The sequence below is a fragment of the Sparus aurata genome, chromosome 2 (assembly GCF_900880675.1).
Source record: "Sparus aurata chromosome 2, fSpaAur1.1, whole genome shotgun sequence".
Lineage (NCBI taxonomy): Eukaryota > Metazoa > Chordata > Actinopteri > Spariformes > Sparidae > Sparus > Sparus aurata.
The window spans coordinates 21858572-21872346 of NC_044188.1; positions in this window are offsets into that span (position 1 = coordinate 21858572).

Here is a 13775-nt window from a genome sequence, read left to right on the forward strand (position 1 = left end):
ACTAGTTAATTTCTTCAGCAGGTCTGAGAAACAGATCAAATCTGTTCATGGAATTGGATTCTGAGTTCAATTTGCTCTGTAGATTACTGTTTGCTGTCTCAGCTTGGTGGGATTCTTTCCATTGCTGTACCCAACCCCCCTGATTGTGTTGTAATAGAGTTGTCAGAGGGGAGGAGAGGGGGGTTTGGTGGTAAAGTTGTATGGTACATGTTGCAATACTGTCTTTAGCAACACATGTAGATCTGCAGGAATACTTTTGAACATTTCCTGCTCATTGCCATTTGGCAGAACAAAAAGAGAACTCCTCATAGGCTGTGATAAATATTATATTAGTAATGAATCCCTCAGAGATTTAAGGATTGATTTATCATTGAGAAAATTCTTTAGATCTGTCCAAGCTGTTATGTGTTTGTCAGTTATATGACAAAATTAAAATCAAACTGGACTCAAAAGGAGAAACAGGGTGGCAACAAATTAGGACAGTGTCGATATGATAAGAAAAAAGTGATGTGTAGATTATCATGAGATAGTAAATTGGTTTTCTTGGCCATTTTTTTAAGCCAAGAAAACCAATGCTCAAAAAAATGCATCGCCCATTTTACAGACCCCACAATGTTAGTGTATGGGAAAAAGTCTTTTTGGGCCACACCGCATCACGTGACGTTGCAATTGCATGGTTTGGCCAATATAAAAACTGGCTCCGAAGCCTGGTGCTCCTCCTGGGGCCTTTTGATGAGTACAAACAGTTGCCTTGTTTTTTGTGTTTTCTTACATGTGAACTAGACAAGAGGTAGTGAAAAAGTGCACAGCCGTTTAGTGGAAAACCTATATAGCACATAGCAAACACCCACAGCAAAGAGCAGTAACTCGGCTGGCCTTTGTGATGCTTTCTTTGCTTGTGTTTATGTCATTGTGTTTGTATTTATCAGGCTAAAGAACCTGAGGGAGTTGTGTTGAATGTAGCAAACCAGCAACTTGCACAACTCTCTGCTGGCCGGCGAGAGCTACAGCGCAATCGGTGTCAGTGTGGTCGGGCAATGTGTATTCGTGTGGTTTGTTGAGGAGTGGCTCCAAAGAGAGGCTTGAGTGGCGAGTTTCACATTTTTCACTATACACCCACATTTAACTAGAATAACATATCCTGCAGAAAGGAAAGTTATGTGTTCCCTTTTCAAAGAAAATCTGACTACATCTGAGTGACATTGAATGTTGTACGCCTTATGTAAGAGGGCACATACTGTACTTGTGTATCTGTTGTATAATGTATCATAAAGTAAAGTGTGCCTGCGTGCGTGAGGCAGTTTTAGTGTATGATCTGTAGAGTGGAATAATTGGTATTACATGATTAACTGATGTAATTGGTCTGCCTGTCATTGTTGATTGCTGCACCAGGAGACAGCTAAGTTTGATTGGCCTCCCTCTGGGAGAAACTTCCTCTTGCCACGTGTGTGCGTGCGTGCATGTGTGCATCTGCAAGCAGCAATAACCAATAACATCACTTTGCAGTAATATATATTCCAATGCAATGTGAAATATGAGAGGGGAAATAAATCATATTTGATATATCCATCATAAGCAGGAATTGACTAAATAAGGGGAGAGGAAGGCTGTGGGACGCATGGATGAGCCAGGACTTTTTTTTTTTTTTCATTTTATTTTCCCCGCTGTAATTCTCATTGCTCCACTTCTTTATAGAACTTTCACTGACGGCTCAAGATACTGTGCGGCCATGCATCAAATACAGGATCCACTATTCAATAAAGCCGAATCAATGTTCATGTATGAAAGTGAGAAAAGCGAGATGACATGGCACTGGCGCATACAGTAGGGCATTTGAACTCCTTTATACTTTTAATGAATGTTGAGATTAGCAGGTTAACGCAGCCATACAACAATAATGTATGTTAGCCTCACAAAAAGTCCCCTGAACACAGAAGTGATTTCTGGACAATTAAATGCAGTTTGGAAGAATTGTACTAATAGTTCAGTGATGACATGAAGGGAGGTGGTGTGAATAATAGGTGATATAGATTATGCATGTAATATTGAACAGTGTTCCTCGAGCTTTTATATTTCATTTCCATTTCAATAACACATGTCTAGAATAAAATAAAATGTCATGGTGCACTCTTTCCCTTTTTTTTTTTGCTTGATTCCTCGCAGCCCAGGGCAACATAGAATGCTAGGTGTAGCAGCGAATCTGTTTATTACAGCTGTCAGTCATCGCTGTAATTATCAGCAGCAATAGGGGACTGCCTACACACACCGTGACACACACACACACATGCATAATCAATCATGTGTAATTATGGTCCATAGAGGGAAATATCTTGCAGACAGCCACGTTTCAGCATAGAGAGAGTCACAGTATGACAGAATAATACCCATCATTAAGGTATAAAGACAGAGGCTTGAAGTTCTAACAAATCCGGCTTCCTCTACCCACCATTAACTCAGCCGTGTAGGTGTGATGGAAATGTGTATGTCCCCGTGTGTCTGCGCACTTGTTGAGGGGATATGTACTCGAATGAGAGTCCTCACAATGTATGATGCTAGACCGAGATCACAGATTCATCTAGGGACCAGAGGAAGCATAGTTTCTGTATGTGTTTGCATCTCTTTATTTAATGATCTGAAAAGCAATGAGTGGGTAGAAAGCATTAGAACTCAAGCCCGGTCAATGCCCTGTGATTATGAATTAAGTAATGGGGAAGGAAATGATAATGCTGATTAAAATGTTTACAAAGTTAAACCGATCTGATCAGAAAGAGCAATTATTCTTAGAAAAATGAAGGCATGAACGTAAGTGCGGACTGCGTGCATGGTCACAGCTTTCTGAGTGTATATCTCCTCCTTGCATGTGTGTGTGCGCGTTTGCACTGTGCATTTGTTGAAGTGCGAGTTTCCCTTTGTTGGACATGAAGGGTAATTGCAGCTTTTGTTGACTGTTGCCGGCAGGTGGTGAGCCATCTGGTGACGGCAGGTAAGAGAGAAGGATGGGGGGGCTTCGGGGACAGAGGAGTGCTGAGTGGCGGAGGAAGGGACGGATGCACCCCTCCATCAATCACACATGGATGAACAGCAGGCACAGGGGCAATAGGAGGGATTGGAGGATGGGGCGAGGACAGAGGAGAGAATGAGAGATAGAGATAAAAGAGGTGCTGAGTTACTTTGAGAGTTGTCTGATCAGTATGTGCGAAAACATGCATGCGCGTGTGTGGCTATGTACATGCTTGCGCAACAGCCAAGGAACAATGAGATGGAAAGAAACAAAGGGAGGGACAGAGCAGACGGAGATAGTTAAAGAGAGTTACATTATTCAAGATTGGTATTATGAAAGGTCACATAGTTGTAACGCGGTTCTATGGGCAGGTAGCGGACTGTTGTATTTTTTTTACCACACCATCTGGATGGAAAACTAGTTTTGTTGGTTAGAGTTTAGCTGGGGAGACGCTGACTGATCTAGTTACGGTTTTGATCCGTATGATCCTCAAGTGGGCTCCGAGGGGCACAGCCCAATTGCTCTGCCACCTGCTCTGACACACGACATTACCAAGTAAACTTGCAGTTGTCACAATGAGCCAAGGTTTTACCCCCTGACTGATGGCGTTGAGAAAGGAAATCATTTGCAAACATTCAAGAGTGCCGAAACCACAATTCAGATAGTGAGAGGAGAGAGATTGCCATTCCTGCCGGGGTCTGACAATGATAGATTAATGTGTTGCCCAATCTACACAATATGATATGGCTGTGGTGGTGATGTTACGAGAACATCTCAATTAAAGTTGCTCCAGTACAGTCATTACCACTGACCAATCAGATTCAAGAAGAAGAAGAACAGTCTTTATTTGTGTCATATATTATACAATGTACAACATGGTGAAACTGGTACTGGTACCAACAGTGTCTTGGACAAGACTGGAGAATGTACCTTATGTGCATGTTTTAATGGTGGGGGAAACCGGAGGACCTGCAGATGACCACACAGAAAGGTCCTGGAAGGAAGATGTAAGGGAGCAAGGGATAAAAGTAGGAGGAAGGAAAGAAAAAGGGAGACAGAGTGGTTACATAGGAAAAGTTAGCCTTTCAAACGTGATCTATCTTGTGAAAGCATCTAATTTAGCTCAAACCACCTTTTCCTAGACCTAACTTAGTATTGTTATTGCATGAACTAACAAAATCGCAACAAAAGCTGCAGAAAAAGAAGCAAAATAATAAATGAACTGAGAGCACAAAATACTTAATCAACAAGATTATCTGGAGCCCAATCTCCTGGGTGAGAGTCCTGCGCTTAACCGATACAGCCACAATTATCAGCTCCAAACCCGCACATTGTTGCTTTTCTGTCAGTTGCTAGGGCGTTCCTGATGTGATGGTGGTGGGACAACACCAACACAGTAATATCTGATAAACCCAACTTACCAGTGACTTCAAAAAAACACACCAAGAAGGAACCAAACTTGTGTATTGCAGCACATCAATAAATAGAAGAAAACTTAGAGGTAGTCCTAAACTTGTTTGAAATCTTTAATCTATAGTTCACTGATATGCTGGCATGTCCCTAAAACAGAGCCATATCTGATGAAACCTGGGATTCCGCACGAGCCGCCTGCCTATTGTCTGATCCATGGTACCTCCGGATGTCACACCCATCAAGTACAACAGGTAAGGAATGGTGATAGGAAATACACACCCTGTAAAGAGCTGAAGATGGATGTGTGATTGCTACCTGTGTCTGCTTAAAGGTTGCATGTAAGCCACTCCCCTCTGCTGTATAAATCCATGCAGCAGGAATAAGTGTGTGTGTGTGTGTGTGTGTGTGTGTGTGTGAACAATGATATTCTATATCTTTCTGTATCCATTGTGGTTCCTCCGATTACTGCAATGGATCATTGGAGTCGCACATAAAGGTCTCTGCAATAGCTATCTAGATCTGTAAGGAAAGGACATTTTAAACACGGACGATTGAGCCCTTGTGCATGGATTTGCATGCATAAACGTACAGTATCTATTCACATACAGTATGTGCTCATGCATATCTGTATTTGTGTGTGAATGTGCAGTAGAGGCAGACTATCATGCTACTGGCATGAAGCCTACAGGGATAATGGCTTCCTTTCTAGACACAGTCGACCCAGTTAAATGAATCTAATTGCGCGATAGGATAGTGCAAAACTGCCATAAAAATCCGCAGCAGCGAGGAGTCGTGAGATCAAATGAAGTCAGAGTTTAAATATCTCAATTAGCCATTCACTGACTGGCGAGCACAATATAACAGAATTACTCTCATGATGTAAAAAAAAAAGTAGATTTTTAAATACACTTTCTTTCACACACGAATCTGTACAACGCCTACAACTAAAAATATCCCAATCTGTGAAGCTGTGTGTGACTACACAGTTTCCTTTCTCACGATGTGATGTATTATGAGATCCTGGGATGAACACAGTCAGTTAATTTCAGATAGAAGTTCATCACATAATGTATGAAATGTGTAATTGTGTTAACACAGGCTCTGATACATTCTGTATATTGAATAAGCTAATACCTCCTCACACTGCACTCCCAAAGTATAGTCATCTTGAATGGATTTACTTGAATGGAAGTACGTGCACTGTTTCTTGTGAGAGCCTCTGAAGTCCCACATGAAATGAATGTCATTTCCCAAATTGAGTGAGGTGTCACCAATCAGGCATGTGTTGACACCAAAGATTATTTCTGGCTTTATGCAAATGCAGCCTAGAGATGTTTGGATATTTAGCGATATTTCACTCTTGCTGAACTTTGCATGGCAGGTCTCTGATTGGCAGGGTGGTTATGAATAAATATGCATAAAGATTTGTTTGTGGGGAGTGGTGGGCAGGTGAGGTAAAAGGATGGAATGGGTAGATGGCTGAAAGCATGGAAGGAAATGATGAAAGGAAAGCGAATGGGATGAATGCAGGTTGTTTAGCGTGTTATGTAAGACCAGTGCAATCTCATCTCATGTCATCAAACGCCAACACCACTTAGTCACACTCCTTTATATCTCAGAAGGCCTAATACATAAGGTGAAACAGTGTTTTGGTAGGGTATAGGCACAAAAACTACCTGGTTAGGTTTGGTTAAGATTATTGATGTTTGGTTTCACACGGAAGATGTTTGTGTACTTTTTGACCACCATTGAACCCTGACCTCCACATCCTGCGTACAGATCAGACAAAATCTAATTCATCCCCAAGGTGTTCTATTGGGTTGAGGTCAGGGCTCTGTGCAGGCCAGTCAAGTTCATCCAAACCAAACTCTCTCACCCATGTCTTCATGAACCTTGCTCTGTGCACTGGTGCACAGTCATGTTGGAACAGTAAAAGGCCATCCCAAAACTGTTCCCACAAAGTTGGGAGCATGGAATTCTCCAACATATCTTGGTATGCTGAAGCATTCAGAGTTCCTTTCACTGGAACTAAGGGGCCAAGCCCAGCTCCTGAAAAACAACCCCACACCATAATCGCTTTCCACAAAACTTTACGCTTGACACAGTGCAGTCAGACAAGAACCATTCTCTTGGTAACCGCCAAACCCAGACTCGTCCATCAGATTGCCAGATGGAGAAGCGCGATTCGTCACCCCAGAGAACGTGTCTCCACTGCTCTAGAGTCCAGTGGCGGAGTGCTTTACACTACTGCATCCGATGCTTTGCATTGCACTTGCTGATGTATGGCTTGGATGCAGCTGCTCGGCCATGGAAACCCATTCCATGAAGCTCTCTACGCACAGTTCTTGTGCTAATCTGAAGACCACATGAAGTTTGGAGGTCTGTAGCGATTGACTCTGCGGAAAGTTGGCGACCCCTGCGCACTTATATGCCTCAGCATCCGCTGACCTCGCTCTGTCATTTTACGTGGCCTACCACTTCGTGGCTGAGTTGCTGTCGTTCCCAATCACTTCCACTTTGTTATAATACCACTGAGAGTTGACTGTGGAATATTTAGGATCGAGGACATTTCACGACTGGACTTGTTGCACGGGTGGTATCCTATCACAGTACCACGCTGGAATTCACTGAGCTCCAGGGGGTGACCCATTCTTTCACAAATGTTTGTAGAAACAATCTGCATACCAAGGTGCTTGCTTTTATACACCTGTGGCCATGGAAGTGATTGGAACACCTGATTTCAATTATTTGGATGGGTGAGTGAATCCTTTTGGCAATATAGTGTATGTGTATGTGCTCATATGCAATAAAAAAAATCCTGGTTATGTGCACCGTCACTGTCATTTTTCATCAATACTGTACATCCGCATGTGCATCCTCCAGTACATCAAGAACGCTTATTTGAGTCTTTACTCGTCCTCCCTGCTGCTTCAGCAGTGGAAAGATGATTCAGTGGATTTTGTAGCTTTGATGTGCCAAGGGGTATCCATAACAGACAGCTCCCATATGTATAGCCTGATAGTTATGTATCCCCAGCTTCCATACAGCTGTTCCAAGGTACAGATGAGAGAGACAAGACAAGCCATATGGGAAGAGTTATGACACAAGTCATCATCAAACAACTGACTGGCTGTATGAATGCCTCTCCATATCTCTGTCAGAGTTTTTCTATCTGTCGCTTTCTTTGTCTTTGTCTCATTCTCAGTCATTTAGTTCAGCTGTCTCTTTTGTTGCATGTACAGTATGCATGTAGTGTGACAGCGATGCTTTGCACCCTACGGTGCAGCACAAATATCCCTGCCTTACATGCACTGCACCGATCACAGTGCAAACTCGTACCAAGAAGCTTGTGGCACACAAGGGAAATGAGGAGCTGACATATGGACCATGTCTAACAGCTCATCAGGTCACTGCTGACAGCAATCCCCTTGTCAGAGCTATTACAGAAGACCACCTACTTCAATACCAGGGGAGTCAGGAGTACAAATGCCTTACAAAATACCACGTTTGCTCTTGCATACTGTTTAACTACATAAATGAAAGAAAGAAATGAATGAATAAAAAGGCCCTGGATTTTTAATTTCTTTCGCAAACTCCCTGAACTCTGACTAGTTTGCCACCATTCATGTCAATGAGAATGGGAAAAACAGTATTAGAAATTCCTATCAATATCACGCATTTAACGAAAATAAGCCCATCTCATCCGGTTGTCTTTTACAGTTGTTCAGTTTAGAGACTCCCTTTATCTGTCCAGCCTACAGCTGTTTGACGGGGGGTCTCAGGAACACACAGTGAATGGCAGTTTGCCTCTAGCCCCAGGCTCTCCTGCCAGCCATCTGAAAGTTCACAACATTTGTGTGGTAGAAATAAAGTGTCGCTTTAGTGACCAGAGGGAAACTCTTGTTTTGGTCCCTCACACTGTGACATCCATCTCACTGTTTGTCACACACAATTTCATTGCTGTTTTATGAGATCATCTATGATCTCTAAATGCCTAAAAAGGTGTGGTACCAAATAAACCAAAAGAGTATTTATTCTTGCACACTATAATAATTTCAGACCCTTACAGTTCTTCTAAATAAGAGGCTATAATAGTAATTTTACACCACAATGGGATATAAAACTGAAAACATCTGTCACCGGAAGTTATAGCTACCTGCTAAAAAGTTAGAAAACACTTGCATCCTTACATATTAAGTAGAAACAGAACAACATTAGCATTCATTTGGAGTTATGTTTATAGCCAAAGTAAGTCCAGTACTGATTCTTTTTCTTCAACCTTAGCTTCTTTCTATTAGAGCGGCATACAAAGCAGGTCTCACATTATTGTCTTGGTTGACAGTTCATGTTAGGTCCTTACTCAAAAACTGGGGTCTGGACACAAAGAAAGATCAATAATGCGGCAAACCATAAAGAGCTAAAACAAAGGCAAGGTCAAAAATACAAGCAAGTTTTTAATAATCAAACGCCAAAAACTGTGAAATATTGCTCGAACTCTTGATATAAAGGACGAAGATTGCCCAGAGAATCGAGAGCACACAGGCTAAACACACAGGGGAGGCAGGGATAATGGGACACAGGTGGAAGACATCAGGGTGGAGCTGACAATCACAAAGGCGGGAATAACACAAGGGCAGGACGGAATGACAACCTTGGATGCTAGACGAAGCATTACACTTTTTGCCTCTAAAGGCAGGAACACACCAGCCCAACCGTTGGACGTCTGAAGCGTTTGGAGAGACTCGGACGAGGTCGGGAACATATATGTTTGGTGTGTTCGGCTCTGTCGGAAGCTTTCGGAGCCGCGCGGACGTTGTCGGATCCGACTGAGCATGCGAAGTCTGAGGAGGAGGGCCGTCGAACGTCTGAGCCATTGGATCCTCTGATTGGTTGTGTGCCAGCTGAATGGCCGTTCTGATTGGCGGTGTGCTGGCGAATCAGCGCGGTGTGTGGGAGGGACGGAATACTGTGTGCGCTTTGTTTTTCTATGCACTCCGTTCCGTCATTCCCCGTTTTCATGTTTTGCAGTAGTGCCACCAGACTAGTTGTTACGTCCGTTCAGGACGAATTAATTTGTGTAAGTTTGGTAATGCCTCGCTGCATGTTTAGTATGCAGCTGTTTTTTATCGGAAATAGTTAAGTTTCGTTTTGATCGAAAGTAAAGAGAGTTGCGTGCATAAGGTTCTCGTTTACAACTCACAACACAAGCGCCACCCGCTTATTGCATCTCGCGCAAGCGAAGAACGTACACGCTACTGTGGCATAGGCAGCACATCGAAGCGGTGTGTTCAATGCAACTTTTCTGCCGAACGGGTCAGACAAGAGGCAACGGAGTGGTCGGAGAGTGGTCGGATAAGGCAGTTGGACATCTGGGCGGTGTGTGGGGGCCTTTAAAGTTTAAACTACTCTGTACCTTGAGTCCTGTATTCAGGTCATGCACTGAACAGATAATGGTGTTGTCATTAAAAAATAAAAAGTTAAGGAGTGCATGTCTTTACTGTATTCATTTAAGTGTTCATGTACAGTATATGCATGTTGAGGTGACTACTCTGTATGTTATTTTCCTTGAATAGCAAATGTAAATAATTTGCCTCTATTTCATTGTTGAATTTCAGGACTGACTTATTTGGTGTCATTTTGACTTGACCTGACTGCCCATCTTTAAGACTTCCCTACAAAACTCAAGGTTTAAACGACATGGCAAGGTGTACTTTTTTGCGAGGCGCATACACACACGCCCACACTCACAAACTCATACCCACACTCGGGCCATGGGAGTTAATGAATAGAGTTGGGGGTTGATGGTGGCAGTCAGTGTATATGTAGCTGTCACACAGCGTTAGTGTTAGCACCGGGGTCAAGCGTAGCCAGAATGAGCTCTGACTTCCTCTGAGTTAACACCAGCTCATTAGTCAAGTAGAGCAGGGCAGTCACACCTCAACACACACACTAATTCCTTCTGTGCCCCTCGCTCCCGGTCTGTCTTCTTATGGCTTCTTGTTGGACCATCTCCCCCAACCTCTCTCTCACTACACACACACTCAAACACACATGCATGCATGCGCGCAAACACACACACACACACACACACACAGGCATTAAACCATAAAGGCTCTCACACTTTTCTAAACTGATAAAGTTTGTTTACCAAGCATAAGTAATGCAATGCAAGCATTTAGTATTAGCTAAATGAAATGGAAACTGCAAGTACTGGATTTATGTAACCACTCGTACAGCACTTAATATTCAATTAACCCATTCCATCTCTTTCAATAGATGCCTCTGAGCCATGCGTTGGCTCAAATGTGTATTCAACCGAAGCCCACGAGCCATAGTTTAATGCACACATGAATATTCTATATGAACACAGCGCAAAAAAACTTTTTTGTCTGATTAGCACAGTTTGTCTCTGTCATAGCTTTCCTCACTTTTATTCAACCCGTGTTGATTCTATCGTCTCAAGGCCGCATCGATACAAATCACGGCAGTCCTGACGTTAACTGCACACCGATGCACCATTTCTGATTATTATAATAATGTCTTTCATTGCACTTCATTCCTCCACGCGCCATCACCGATGTCGAGGAGGGTTCGCTGCCCGTCCTCGAGTCCATCGTCTCACATCCATGAACCCACTTACAGCATTACTCAAATATCCGTGCCGGTGTTAAATTGCATTATATCAAAATAAACGAATGAGTAATAAATCTGCATCATTTTCTTAGTCCCTTACCGCCACACAAACAGTGCGCGCATAAATGCTGATGATTTGCTGGCTAGTTAGTTTTAGTCCCGTTCAGTTTCACTTATTCATCTGCTTTGCTCTGCCTGTCTTCTGTCTCCCGCATCTCATCCCCCCCTTGCTCTTTTTTTTTATCTGTGCTCTCTCTCCCACTTTTGCTCTGTCTCTTTTTTTCTGTCTCTCTATCTCCTGCCTCTCCCAGTGCCTTTGCTCATGCTAATCCAAATAGGTAGTTAATTATAGACTGCAGGTCTAATGGCATGAAGTAATTATAGAACTCCAATGAGAATTCACTGGTCACCCCCACCTTCTCTCTCTCTCTCTTTCTCTACAATACTTCTACTTTTTTTTCTCTATACAGTGCAGTTAGAGTCCGTATTTTATTTTTTTTCTGAAATTTCCTAAGTTGTTCCCAATGAGGAGAGAGCGTATGGGCCACCTTGAGAAAAAGTGCTGCAACCAGCGTTTTATCCCAGAGCGCTCCGTTTTGTGGCTGCTCTGAGCAATTCTATTCTCTCAACTTTTCAGAGAGGCGCTTTGGTCGTCTCCGGTGCTGTATTTCAGGCAACCGCTCGTAGATCAGGCAGCGCCTGTCATCGAGTAACCAAGAAAGGGAGAAAGCTTGGATCCTGAGCTGTATCAGACAGAAACTAGAGCGGGTCCTCCACACACTGATAGCTGCTCCTGAACGTTGTGCTTTAATCACCCTGCACGTTGTAAGCTCAGCTATTAGTCATTTGCTATATCGTCAGCCCTCTGTTACCATAGCGTTGGCTCTCTCACCACACAAGCACTTCAACCCAGAGCTCCCAAGCGTACTGCCAGAGCTTTCAGAAGAAATGTCATGTGGACCCAACATCCCAAGTGTCTGAAATAAAAATTGTGCTCAGTAACCATTTATTACATTTATTAATTAGCTTCTTTTTTTTTTTTTTAAATAAAAACAATCTGTGAATATAATTTAACAGGGAAGGTGGTATTGCATTTATAACTCTGTTTTAATCTTCTTTGTGGTGTTTTCTTTGTTTTTAACCTTCGAACATGCATGGTTGAATGTGGCAGCACCAATACTGCTGGTTAAGTCCATGCCAAATAAAAAAAAAAAACTAAACTGAATAGGAAGAACTATGTTGCCCTAATAAAAAGAAAAAGAAAAAGCATTAGTATTCCTCCCATGGGGACAATTAATATTTGCTGAAGACTTCATGGCAGTTTGGTCGAGATGTGTTGAGATACAGTGCCCTGGACAAGAGTATTCGACTAATGTACCAACCCACGGAAATTAATCCCAACCTGAGGCTAATAACATATATTATCATATGATTGCACATACGTTTGGGAGACCATCAAGTGCTGTATATAAAATCAGGCCAGTGTGATGGAGAGGGCTGAAACACTAAAAGAATGCAGACTGTCTCTTGTCAGAGATGTGGTCCCTATGCAGAGAAATGTTGCCTGTGCCTGTCACCTTGCGCTTGTGGTACTGATCACCTTCATCACCACTGTAATGTCCCCAATGTTTTCATGTTTCTTTTTGCTGCATACCAACAATAACAAGATGAAATGACAACAAAAAACAAAAAATGTCGGATTATGTCTCTTCTTACCTGCATTTTTGAACTTTTGGATTGCAGCTTTGACAAACACAGCTTCTCTGAACTTCTGTTCTGTCCTGTCTTTAACAGGAGGATCATCTTTGTTCAGGTTGGACGATTCTTCATGTCTCATATTTCTGAGCCTTTGGTCATTGTTTGTGGGACACATTTACAACTACCACTGTTGACAGTCAAATTGTTTTCTAACTCGTTAGTCATGAAACTCCAGCCACAAAGCTTTTAGAGAACAATGCAAAACTGAGTCATTACGCCTTTCTTTGTCAAACTTTGTTATAGGGTAGGTCTTGGTTGCACGTTGCAAGTCCACAACTAAGTTCACAAACAGACACAAACTTTTTAATAGCATCCAAAAGTATAGAGAATTGTGTCTTTTTATATTACCAAGTTGTTCCTGCAGCTTGAAAAAATAAATGATCGTGTTTTATCATATGTTTCTAACAGTCTGAGCAAATAAGTGAGAGAATGTTGAAGTGTTGTTTTTCCAAATAACAGGTGTGTTATTTTATCTAAAGGCCATCTGACTGCGTTTGATTTGGAAGGAAAACATAACATCAAACCATGCATGGAAACAGGGCTGCCAAGCCTTTTAATGACCTTACAACTGGAAGAAAGCACACATAGACACACATTTCCAAGTGTAAGGTGAAGAGCTGGCAAAGGATGTTTCAGTGAACACAGCATCGCATCATGTGTAATCCGTCCATAATGCCAGAGATGGTGGTTTTATGACACATGTCCCGCCCCTTCCCGCAATTGCCTGCATTAAATAAGCTGAACTGAGATTATCAGCGAAATACGGGATTCCTGACAATATCAACCGATTAAGTGTGGGTGCAGATGGGTGCAGAAGCATGGAAGCGGAGGACATCACGCTATTGCAGAGGATTATCAAGGAAGGTCAGAGAAGGGAAGAGGGAAGTTGGATATTAAACTTGCATTTGTGCTATTATCTGCTACGAAGACAAGAAGACAGCTGTAAAATATGTGGTGTTGTTAAACTTTC